This window comes from Panthera leo, chromosome A1, assembly GCF_018350215.1.
Source record: "Panthera leo isolate Ple1 chromosome A1, P.leo_Ple1_pat1.1, whole genome shotgun sequence".
NCBI classification, from domain to species: Eukaryota; Metazoa; Chordata; class Mammalia; order Carnivora; family Felidae; genus Panthera; species Panthera leo.
This window is the reverse complement of record NC_056679.1, coordinates 136,917,984-136,930,718: the sequence shown is the minus strand read 5'-3', so window position 1 is coordinate 136,930,718 and position 12,735 is coordinate 136,917,984. Positions and strand designations below refer to the sequence as shown.

The window sequence follows — 12,735 nt, the reverse complement described above, 5'->3', positions numbered from 1 at the left end:
AAATGGTAGAGCCACTTTGGAAAACCGTTTGGCAGTTTCTTAAAAAGTTAAACATAACCTTACAATTTAGAAATCCCACTCTGAAGTATTTACCCCCCAAATAAAAATCAAACATCTACAGAGACTTATACAGAATATTCATCACAGTGTTATTCATAATAGTCAAATGATGCCAATTGAAAGAAGCCAAATGTACAAAAGAGAACATATTGTATTCCATTTATATGAAATCTATAGAGACAGAAATTAGATTAGTTCCTGAGCCTGAGGCTAGAGTGGAGATTTACTGCAAATGGGCATACGAGAACTTTCTGGAGCCATAGAAAAGTTCTAAAACTGGGACTGATGATGGCTGCACAACTGCCAATTGGTTAAAAATAATTGAACACTCACAACGGGTAAATTTTATGGTATGTAAATTAGTGAATTGTTCTTTACCTCAATTTTGCTAAGTTTTTATCTTTAGCTTTATTGACTTTTCAACCTATAAACCCACACTACTTTGCTATGCATTCATTCATTTCCGGTAAAATCCTAGGATCACATAGGACAGCGAATCCAAACACATTACACTGTCCCTTGTTTGGAAACTGAGCAATCTAAATTACAATCAGACTTGAAAGTGTATGTTAATTTCCTTACGGGATATACAAGATCTTGATAATGTTAGTCAGCATCTTCAAAATCTAACATTAAATAAACTGACATATTTGAAATGCTGACTCCTAAGCGAGCAAGAATGGTTTCATTTTGTTTAGTCAATTAAAAGATTTAAAGACAAGTGGTGAAAAAAGACCACATATTTTGCTTTCATCAGAGTCAACTTTTCTCATCAAAATCTGGGTCCTCCCTTACCCAACAGATAAGGTTTCTTCCTAAAAAGAGGGTACTAACCTATTCTGGTTTCACATTGGTAAAAGGAATGTTTGCCACAAATCCTCACCCCATCTAAACATCATGTGGCCTGCTTTAGAGCCGTGCTATTTTAGTAATGAGAATTATCCTGCTCGGGAAAAGGGCCAGAGTGGCTGAAGAAACCAGCCAAAAGGAGGCTAATGGATATACTCTCCTTGATTTGGCTTTTGGTACCTGGAAAGAAATTACATTTCCTTGTCAGACTATTTACACAATTGTGATTGCCACATCGATGATAACTGGTCTCTGCACTGAACACCTGAGGCAATTTACCTATCACATGCCAAATACATTAGTATGTTAAAGTAAGAAGTTGTAAGATTCTTTGCTTAGCAAACATTTTCAGCAACCATGAAACAGTCATGAACAATAGAGGAAACTAGGTTGTGATTCATTAAAGAACCCCAACTTAAATGCTATGATCTTCATGGATTCCTTGAGGGCTTACAAGTGTGAATTCTCCCTCTGTTTATATAGGTCATTGGTACATTTGAAAACAGAAAAGCATTTTAATAATGCCTATCTCCAGAAGTACAGCAAGCTAGTTGCCAAGAGACTCCTCATAAGGTATTTACCTTGATAATTTACTAGTGCATGAGTAACAGTCTTAAAACTAAAATGTTACGAATCCATTGCTTGACTGATTGATATTTGGGATACTGAGAATGGACTCTTCCTGCAGGGGCAGGCTCACATTAACCAAGCTCACTGGGACTGGTATACACAAACCACAATGTCAATCCGTGAATTTACCATGCACTGTCACATTATCCCAAAGACTCAAAAACTTGTGTTAGCAAATGGGTGCATCCTACTCTCACCCCCAGCCACAGGAAGCCCAGGTAAAATCAAAACTGCCGGTGTGAGAAATGCAACCGTAAAGCTGAAATAATCTTAGCTTTCCCCCACTGCACCATCTCTCTCCCTCCTTTCCCCCAACCCCCTCCTCAGCACCTCTCTCATTCTCTTTCTCTCTCAACTTGTTACATGGTGAGCCAATTTACCCAAAGATGATGATGGAATCACAGCAATGGTAATTAATCAATCTTAAGGAGGATCTCTCTACTTAGAAAGATGGATGCCCTCTCACCCACCAGAGGGACAGTTTGCCATGGAAATGGAAACATTTCAGGTTGTTGGGCCAAGACCCCTCCCTTGTGCTGGACTTGGAGAGGTATCAATAACCTCAGCCTGCTCTCCCACTCTCTTTTCTTTGTTTCCATGGTGAGCCGATTCAATTTTGACTGGCACACTCAGCCAGGTATAGTCATTTCTTTTATTTTATTTTTTTAAATTTTTTTTCAACGTTTTTTATTTATTTTTGGGACAGAAGAGACAGAGCATGAACAGGGGAGGGGCAGAGAGAGAGGGAGACACAGAATCGGAAACAGGCTCCAGGCTCCGAGCCATCAGCCCAGAGCCTGACGCGGGGCTCGAACTCATGGACCGCGAGATCGTGACCTGGCTGAAGTCGGACGCTTAACCGACTGCGCCACCCAGGTGCCCCTGGGTATAGTCATTTCTAACAGGCCTGTAGTCATCCCATCTCCTTAAGGATATGTGGGTTATCTTGACTATGAAACATGATAAATTGATTTCTGAGGCGAACTTGTAATCAAGATATTAAACAAGAACAATTCTTGGGATGTCCTCATCAAGCAGGTTTCTCTTGTGTCCCGACTGTCTCTTTTAATTCACTCTTTGCACTAGTTCTTCTCTAGTCTCTGGAAAAATATCTAGAACAATCCCATGATGTTTCTGCTCACTCTCTGAGAACATGTAATAGGTTATGGTCTCAGTTTAGTAAGCAAAATATCCAGCTTTATGTGATCACTGAAACTCCAAACTCATTTTAAAGTTGAGAGTCTTCCCTTCCTCCAGCTTGCAGGTCACAATCAGATAGATAAAGGGGCTTGGATGGCTTCTCACTGTGTAGTCTGTTCAGGCTATCACAACAAAATACTGTAGACTGGGTAGTTTCAACAACACACATCTATTTGTCACAGTGTGAAGGCTAGGAAGTCCAAGATCAAGGTCCTGGCCAGTTCAGTTCCTGGTGAGGACTATCTTCCTGGGTTGGAGATAATTGCCTTCTTGTTGTATCCTTTCCAGGTGGATAGAGAGTTCTCTCTGGTGTCTCTTCTTATAAGTGGACTAATCCTGTAGGATAAGGGCTCTACCCTTATGACTTCATTTAACTCTAAGCACTTTCTTAAAGGCTCTGTCATAAATTCAGCTACAGTGGGAATTAGGCTTCAATATTTGAAATGAAGCTGAGGGACACAATTTAGTCCACAGAACTTGCTTTCATCCCCATGCAGCTCCTGCTCCTTCCTTCTTACACCTAATTTCTGACTCATAAATATGGGGAGTGAAGAGAGTTAAGGAAGCGACCATTTGTACTTATCTGAAGCTGGCCTGAGCCTTCGGCACACTCCCCAGGCCTGGCACAGTGTAAAAAGAGATTGCTTCTCCCCGGGTTAAAGTTTGTCAGTTCTTGGGAGTCCTTCTTGATGTGGTTGCTACACTCTCCTCCTGCTCTGTGCTTATGGCTCTTTGCTCAGTCCCTAAGAATTCACAGCTGAACTCCATCCTCTTCCTGCTGAAGCTCCTCCTCTGATCCAGAAAACCCATTTGCACAGACATGAGTCAATTGCACACCAGCTTTCTCTTGACTGGGGGCCATTATGTCCATTAGAAACCTTCATGCATCCTTTCACTTTCTTCCTTTCAGTCTCAAATTCTGGGAGAACAGGCCAGTCACAATGCAGCACCCAAATCACCTTTGTTCCTACAGTCAGAGCACCTCTCATTTTTAGGTTCCCCAGGCAGGGATCAGAATTCACGCCCCCTCATCCCTTGGAAACTGCAAGCCACAAAGAACACATTTCTAGCTTTTTGAGTAGTGTCCCTAAAGCTCATCTTCCTGCACCTGAAGGAAATGGGAATCATCCCCCTGACACGACCCCCCCACCTAGTCCTCCCTTCTATAGCAGACACAGTGAATTGGTCCCTAGCATCATTTCCGATTTCTTTTCTTGTGAGCTTCCTATACTGCAAAATTGAAAATAATCATTTTCAGATTCTCCTGTAGTTAGGGCTCTGGATACAAATTAGGTTCTGCTAATTGATGGCACTTGAACAAGACTTAGAAGGCAGAACAGAGCAGGGAGGTGGGCAAGAGGTCTCTCAGTGTGAGCAAGGCCACAGAGGTGGAGATAGCACTCCTCTGCATCCGTGTTTCAGTGTCCACCCATCATCTTCACGAACATGAAGAAGCATTTCCATCAGTCATGGTAGAGGTTTCCTTATCTCTGGATCACAGCTTCGGCGGTTTGCACTTGACATCATGGTTCATGTTCTAGTATCAGCTTCTTGACGCCTCACCTCTGGATGGTGGCCAGAGCAACAGCTCCCCTGGGTGCCCATTCAGTGGATCTGTTCCGAAAGTCACTTCTGCAGGCCTAGCCTACAATCCACTCCTCCAGCCCTTCTAAAATTTCCTAACCACCAAATTCCTTGAAATAAACCTCATTCTGATTAAAATATCTAGAGTAGTTTCTGTTTCCTGCAGTCTCTGACTAACCCACCTCCTCCACTTAGGAAAGGCAGCACAGAATGAAATTCACTGGAACATCAAACAACTAGGCTGAAACTTCCATTTTGACATCCTCGTACAAACTCCCTGGGGGCAGTCCTTATTTTCAGGCCTTGAAGAGCCCCTCACCAGAGCTCCTATGTCCTCATTGCGCCTTGGTCACATGAAGAGGGCCCAATGTATTTAAAATAGCACACTTCACCCACAATGAAGAACTCTCCATTTGTATATGTTTGCATACTCAAGAATCTACCCAATATTTTACTTGACTAATGATGGTGTAATCTCTCCCCATCCTAAAACCATTGGCTACATCCCTGGATGCTTATTTGGCCTGGCCTCAGGAGCAGGCAGAGAGGTAGACAAACATCAGAGCCTGTGAAGACCAACTTCTCTTCCAGAGTACTCACTCCTCCAACTCATATTGCACCCCAAATAGATGGATTCTTTGGCCTAGGTTTCGTCCCCTGACATAATGCAGATAGCCCACTCACTGTAACAGTTGTGTCTCTGATCCAGAAGTGCCTTTTCCGAGTTCATCCTGACCTGTTTTCAAAGCAAGTTTTGATGACAAGGAAGCAGAGAACATGAAGGCCATGGCCAGCAGTACAAAGGATGAAGTATGTGACTTGGGGAGGATTTCACTTTCTCCAATCTCCCAGAACACTTCGTATAAAGTAAGAGAAATACTGTTTGAGGTGAATAATTAACTTTCTTTTAATACTCGTAGAATGTGAATAAAAACATCTTTTGGAAACTCTGTTATTTGTCTTGCTGTATCTCATTCTCAAATTGCAGTCCTTAAGCATGTCCCCCGCCCCCACTACAGAAATTGGGCATTAGATGGTGGAGGATGCCATCCAAAGTGTGAGAAAGCTGAGGATGAGAAAGTGGGGACCCAGCCAGGGTTGGTACCTCCTTTGCAATGTTGCCAGGAGGCAACATACCTCATTTTTTATTAACCTTCATCATGCTTAAGCCCCAAAATAACCACACAAAAAATCATCCCCCACCCCCCCAAAGCTTGCATCATGCTCTTTTATTCCAATCTGAGTCACAGCAATGTTCTTTGAGTCATCTGCCAGGACTTAATTCAAATTTCACAATGTCCTTCCTATGTGAATGCTTTCTGGTTTCTTCCTTAAATTTTATTTTGGCAACAAAATATCCTTTGAAAAAATGGTTCCAAGGATCTCCTGTGGTCTCCCTCTTCTCTTCGGGGCCCCTGGCAAGGTCACCAACTCCCTTTGTCCTTCCTTCTTCCCTTGCCCGTTGTGTCACTTTCCTGCCTCCTTTCCTTGTATTATTTTCTCCACTGAAAGCTTCTTCCCCCTCTCGGTGCCCTTCTAATCCCCAGGGGACAGTTGCTTCACTGGCTCAAAAAGAAAGACCCCAGGCTGAGAAGGAGGCGGACAGCTCAGTGCCCCTCAAACTTGGACAAGTTCCTAAATGTCTCAGGGCCTGTTTTCCGTAAATTCAAATGGTTCTCAGTTCATATCCACAGTTGGTTTCAGCATTTAGAGAAAAATTGTACAACAGCATAGGTACATACATTCTCCCCTTACATAGAAAGAATCCTACCATTACATAGAAAACTTCTTATTTGAAAGTAAATTTCTAAATGTTTACTAATGGGATGCTGGCAAGATAGTGATCCATTCATTAAAAGGTATGAAGTGGCTCTTAAAGTACAGTTTCTTGAGAGTAAAAAAGTAGTTTGCAGAACAATATATGTAGTAGAGTCCCTATTTTTAAAAATCTATCCTAGGGGTGCCTGGGTGGCTCGGTCGGTTAGGTGTCTGACTTTGGCTCAGGTCATGATCTCACGGTCCGTGATTTAGAGCCCCCTGTCAGGCTCCGTGCTGACAGCTCAGAGCCTGGAGCCTGCTTCGGATTCTGTGTCTCTCTCCCTCTCTTTCTGGCCCTCCCCCCGTTCATGCTTTGTCTCTCTCTGTCTCAAAAATAAATAAACGTTAAAAATAATTTTTTTTAAATCTATGCTACATGCTATGTGTCAGTTCTATGTTACCTATTACACATAAATCTGCGTGTTCTTAGAAGCAATGGGAAAGGATTTGGACCACATGTTAACAGTGGTTGGTTTGAGTGGAGGAGGAGGTGTGGGAAGGGAGAAAGGGAATGTTAGTTTTTTCTATGCTTCTGAATTGTTTGAAATTTTTGCCAGCATTTCCTCAATGATTACCGCCAATTTCTGAATCATATGGGTGGTGGAAAGCATCTTCTACGTCCCGGATTAATGCTTGATTAATATGTTTAAAATCTTGTAAAATAAATTATCTTATAGTAAGCATTTTCCTTTCATCCCCATTCATAAAATGTCGTTTGTAAGTAAGTAAGCAAACAAATTAACTGACTGCTTTGCACTGTGGGAAAGCGGGAGCTCAGCTGACCCCAGTTTTTTGTTGTAGCCTCAGGTAGGAGTCCCCCTCCTTCCTGCCTGCAACATGTCAATCACCCAAGCCACAGCTTGCAGCCTCAAGAGAGGAAATGGGGTTAAAGGCCAAGGTGAAGCAGAGTGCTGAGTCTCCTTTCCCTAATGAGGCTCAAAACAAAGAACACTATTTTCTGTGATAAAGTCATTACCCAGAGAACAAGTTACAGACCCAGAGTCTACGTTACAGACTGTAGCTTCTCTAGAGGGACTTGACCAAATTATTTATTTCAAACATGTTTATTTGCTGCCAAGCAATTTAGATGCGCATGAAGTTTACTATGGTGGTGGTGGTGGGGGGTGGTATTTATGTCACCAAGTGAAGCCATTTCTCTTGAAACCTTTTCACTAATGGAATTTCTGTGAACTTGTTTTGTTTATAGTTAACTATGGTGACGTATGGGTTATTAAAGTAGCGAGACACACACAGATGCACACAGAATCTTCATTCTCTACATCCTCTCAGGATGAGCTGATACATCTTTGATAATGGATCACGCACCCAATGCCCCAAAAAGGATATTAGTAAGGGCAACTTGGGAGTATGATTTCCTCCTTCTCTCCTTCTACCATCCAGCCTATTTTAAGACAACTGTATATAAATGGACTGTTGCCTGCATGACTCAGGCTTTGCTAAACACAGAGAACAGGAGTTTGCTTGGCAGAAGAATCAGTCACTGTCTCTCAGCTCCTATGGTTATGGCTGGTGTAGGTGTTTCCTTCTACCCAGGCAAGAGAAGTCAATAAAAATAAAAGTTACATAAAAATTACAAGTCAATCCTATGCATTTATGTGGAAAGTGGACATTATTTGTTCCATAATGTTAGTGCATTTCTTGGGAGCAACATCAACATTAAGACACTCAATCCTTGTTATTTTTAAAAAGCATTTATTTAACTATGAGGTATATTTATTTGTGCATTTTCAGGGCCCCACTGCCATCAGCCTACAGAAGCCCCATCACCTCTCACTCACTGCTGCAGTGCCTCCTAACTGGTCTCCCTGGCTCTTGTACTGGCCCCAATACAACTGGTTCTCTTCGTATAATGCAAAGCAATCACTTTAAGAAGCTATGAAATAAGTCCGTCAGAGAAAGACAGATACTGTATGATTTCACTCATATGTGCAATTTAAGAAACAAAACAAACAAGCAAAGGGGGAAAAAGAGAGAGAGAGAGAGAGAGAGACAAACAAACAGACTCTTAACTGTAGAGAACAAACTGATGGTCTTAACTGTAGAGAACAGACTGATGGTTACCAGCAGGGAGGGGATGGGGATGGGTGAAATAGGTGATGGAGAATAAGGGGTGCACTTATGATGAGCATCAGGTGATGTATGGAAGTGTTGAATCACTATACTGTACACCTGAAACTAATATTACATGTATGTTAACTGGAATTTGAATAAGAACTTAAGAAAAAACCAAGGGTAATAATAATGAATAATAATAATAATAATAATAATAATAAAAGAATGATAGAATCTGCCTGTTAAACCATCTGATCCTGGTGCTTTTGTGATTGACATTTTAGAAACATCTATTTGTATGGGAAAACAAACAAGTAAACAAATAAGAGGCAAACCAGGTCTAACCTCAACCTGGTTGACAAAGTCGTCACTGGTTTACCACTGTATGTCGAATAAAACACGGGTCTGGCTCGCTCTCCACTTCAGCGTTCGGCATCGTCCCCCCTGCACTCCAGCCACACAGGCTTTCCCCTACTTCAGAAACCACACCAGGCTCATCCTGCCTCAGTGCTTTGCACTGCTCTCCTCTGCCTGGGAGCTCACTCTCTGCTTGTTCCCTTAACCAGCACCTTTTCTTTCCTCTACTCAAAGCCTCCTCAAAATGTCTCCCCTGTAGGCTTTACCAAAGTGGTTCCTCCTTATTTTCCTTCACAGATTCCTGTTTGTGCCATTTTACTACTTACTATACTCTATAATTACTTGTTTATTGTCTCTCCCCAGGTGGCTGAAAATTTCATGTGGGGATGGACCATGAGAGCTTGTGTTTTGAATGCTTCATTCAGGGACCCACAAGAACCCATAGAGATTAGGGAACTGACAAAGATTCTTTGCTTGACCATACATGAGTCAGGCTCCTGAACCTTCTCCTAGACCCTATCTGTTCACTTCCTTGTAAAATCCTGTCTTAGCAAGAACCCTGCTGAGTCAGTTTAACCAGAACCTCCTACCAGAATATCTGATCATCCCTCTCCATCCTTCAGGCCATGTCCCATCACCCTGGTTTGTCTTCAGTAAGGATTCTGTTAGGTTGGTTTAGCCAAAATGCCCCGACCCCTGATGTTTCCTCTAAGGAATTTTCCAAGCACTGATTCCCACTCAATTCCTTGGCTATAAATTCCCACTTGCCCATGGGGTATTCAAAGTTGAATCCAATCTCTCTCCCCAACTGCAAAATTCTATCAAAGTGGTCCCTACACCTAGTGGTACCAAATAAAGTCTGCCTCACCATCTTGAATAAGTGTCATTGGATTTTTTTTACGAAAGCCCAGGTTATGAACTCCTACAGTATCATGAGTGTGAGTCATCATTAGCAAAAATTGCACTAACATTCTTGTTAACATTATCAACTTAATTTTACTGGGCAATCTGCCAATAGCAGTCTAAATCTATTAATGTCTTTTCCAGTTAAAATCTGTAAGTAAAGATTCTAGGTCAACATCAAGGAAATAGGATACAGAAAAGGGGCAGCTTTGAGACAGAAAGTGTTGCTTATGTTCGCTTTCCATCAGTTTGAGAGGTGCAATCGCCAATTTTTCTGACGGGGTAAAGATCGGGGAGCAGTTTGATAGGATAGGATAAAAAAGTATGACTCAGCTCTCCCAAACCAAATCTTTTCACGATGACCTCACTTTATTTGAAACAATGAGAATTCCAGGATCATTGACACATCTTTACCCAAAAATAAAAAGGAAAATATTTTAACCTTCTCTTAAGTTTCGGTATCAATGTCTCCTTCCATTCAGGTTTATAATCAGTGAGATTTCTTTTATGTGTTCACACAGAAGTATTAAAGCAATCAGAGTTTAAATTTCTTTAGTTTTCAACAATAAAATTATTTGCATGTTTGTGAAGATTTAATCAAAATCACAGATAGGAATCACTGTTATTTTATGAGAAGGTGGATTCAAAATATAGAAAATTAAGTATAAAGCTATTACAAGACATACTTTATATTATCTACATAATTCCACAGTTTTGAAACAAAGTAGCCATGATTGTTGCTACTGACAAAAGACTAATTAAGATAAGGGCTTATGTGAGTATCATATAACTAGTCAGTTGAATTGACACACATTTATTGAGCTTTGTTTTTTTTTAAACATTTTTTAAAGTTTATTTTTTGAGAGGGAGAAAGCATGTGTGCATGCAGGGGAGGGGCAGAGAGAGACAGACAGAGAGAAAGAGAGAGAGTGAGAGAGGGAGAATCCCAAGCAGGCTCCACGCTGTCAGCGCAGAGCCTGACGTGGGGCACAATCCCACAAACCATAAGATCATGACCTGAGCTGAGATCAAAAGTCGGATGTTTAACCAACTGAGCCATCCAGGTGCCCTTTATTAAGCTTCTACTATGACCTCAAGAAGAATAGACATGGTCCCTCCCTGCCAGAAGCTTATGTTTAGGGGAGAAAGGTAGCACATAGGTTATTACATTTTACATTTATCACATCATTAAGTGCCTACTTACATATATTAAGTGCTCACTATCAAGTTCTCTATTAATACCTTACATGCACTATTTTATTTCATCCTCACCATAACACATCAGGTACTTTATATAGCAATTTAACATTTAAGACAACTGTGGAGGATATAAAATCAATGCACAAAAATCGGTTGCATTCCTATACACCGATAATGAAGCAACAGAAAGAAATCAAGGAATCGATCCTATTTTCAATTGCACCAAAACCCATAAAATACCTAGGAATAAATCTAACCAAAAAGGCAAAAAATCTATACACTAAAAACTATAGACAGCTTATGAAAGAAATTGAAGACACAAAAAATGAAAAAATAGTCCATGCTCCTGGATAAGAAGAACAAATATTGTTAAAATGTCAATACTAGCCAAAGAAATCTACATATTCAATGCAATCCCTATCAAAATAACACCAGCATTCTTCACAGAGCTAGAACAAACAACCTTAAAATTTGTATGGAACCAGAAAAGACCCCGTGTAGCCAAAGCAATCTTGAAAAAGAAAACCAAAGCAGGAGGCATCACAATCCTGGACTTCAAGTTGTATTACAAAGCTGTAATCATCAAGACAGTATGGTACTGGCACAAAAACAGGCACTCAAATCAATGGAACAGAATAGAGAATACAGAAATGGACCCACAAATGTATGGCCAAGTAATCTTTGACAAAGCAGGAAAGAATATCTGATGGAATAAAGACAGTCTCTTCAGCAAGTGGTGCTGGGAAAACTGGACAGCAACATGCAGAAGAATGAACCTGGACCACTTTCTTACACCATACACAAAAATAAACTCAAAATGGATGAAAGACCTAAATGCAAGACAGGAAGCCATCAAAATCCTCAAGGAGAAAGCAGGCAAAATTTCTCTGATATAGGTCGCAGCAACTTCTTACTCAACACGTCTCCGGAGGCAAGGGAAACCAAAACAAAAATGAACTACTGGGACCTCATCAAAATAAAAGCTTCTGCACAGGGAAGGAAACAATCAGCAAAACTAAAAGGCAACTGATGGAATGGGAGAAGATATTTGCAAACGACATATCAGATACAGGTTTAGTATCCAAAATCTATAGAGAACTTATCAAACTCAACACCCAAAAACCAAATAATCCAGTGAAGAAATGGGCAAAAGACATGAACAGACACTTCTCCAAAGAAGACATCCAGATCGCCAACCGACACATGGAAAAATGCTCAATATCACTCATCATCAGGGAAATACAAATCAAAACACAGGGAGATACAACCTCACACCTGTCAGAATGGCTTACATTAATAACTCAGGCAACAACAGATGTTGGCAAGGATGTGGAGAGGATCTCTTTTGCATTGTTGGTGGGAATGCAAGCTGGTGCAGCCACTCTGGAAAACAGTATGGAGGTTCCTCAAAAAACTAAAAATAGAACTACCCTATGACCTAGCAATTGGACTACTAGGTATTTATCCAAGCGAAACAGGTGTGCTGTTGTGAAGGGGCACATGCACCCCAATGTGTATAGCAGCACTATCAACAATAGCCAAAGTATGGAAAGAGCCCAAATGTCCATCGATGGATGAATGGATAAAGAAGATGTGGTGTATATATATACATTGGAGTATTACTCAGCGATCAAAAAGAATGAAATCTTGCCATTTGCAACTACGTGGATGCAGCTAGAAGGTATCATGCTGAGCGAAATTAGAGAAAGACAAATATCATGACTTCACTCATATGAGGACTAAATTAAATTTAATTTAATTAAAAAAAAAAGACAACTGTGACTCAGAGCAGTTAGTTGGCTTGTCTACGGTCACACAGCCGGTAAGTGGCAGAGCTGAGATTCCTCCCAGATCTGCCTGATTCCAAGGCTCAGAGCCTTCTCTGTCATAAAAATGTGCTGTGGTCAGATACTATTCAGAGCCTTCCCAGGAATGCAAAAATAAGACTTGATAATAAGATTAGAATGTGAATTTCATGAAGGATAGACCACATCCATTCTGTTCCCCATTTTAACACCAAAACTCAGGATGGTGACTGGCACACAGTAGGACCTTCATAAA

At 41.0% G+C, this 12,735-nt stretch overlaps 1 protein-coding gene across 4 annotated transcripts in view; it reads right to left on the bottom strand.

Moving 5' to 3' along the window:
* The window catches only part of PTCD2 (pentatricopeptide repeat domain 2), a 120,213-nt gene that overhangs the window by 45,239 nt on the left and 62,239 nt on the right, over positions 1-12,735 (bottom strand). The window lies entirely within an intron of this gene.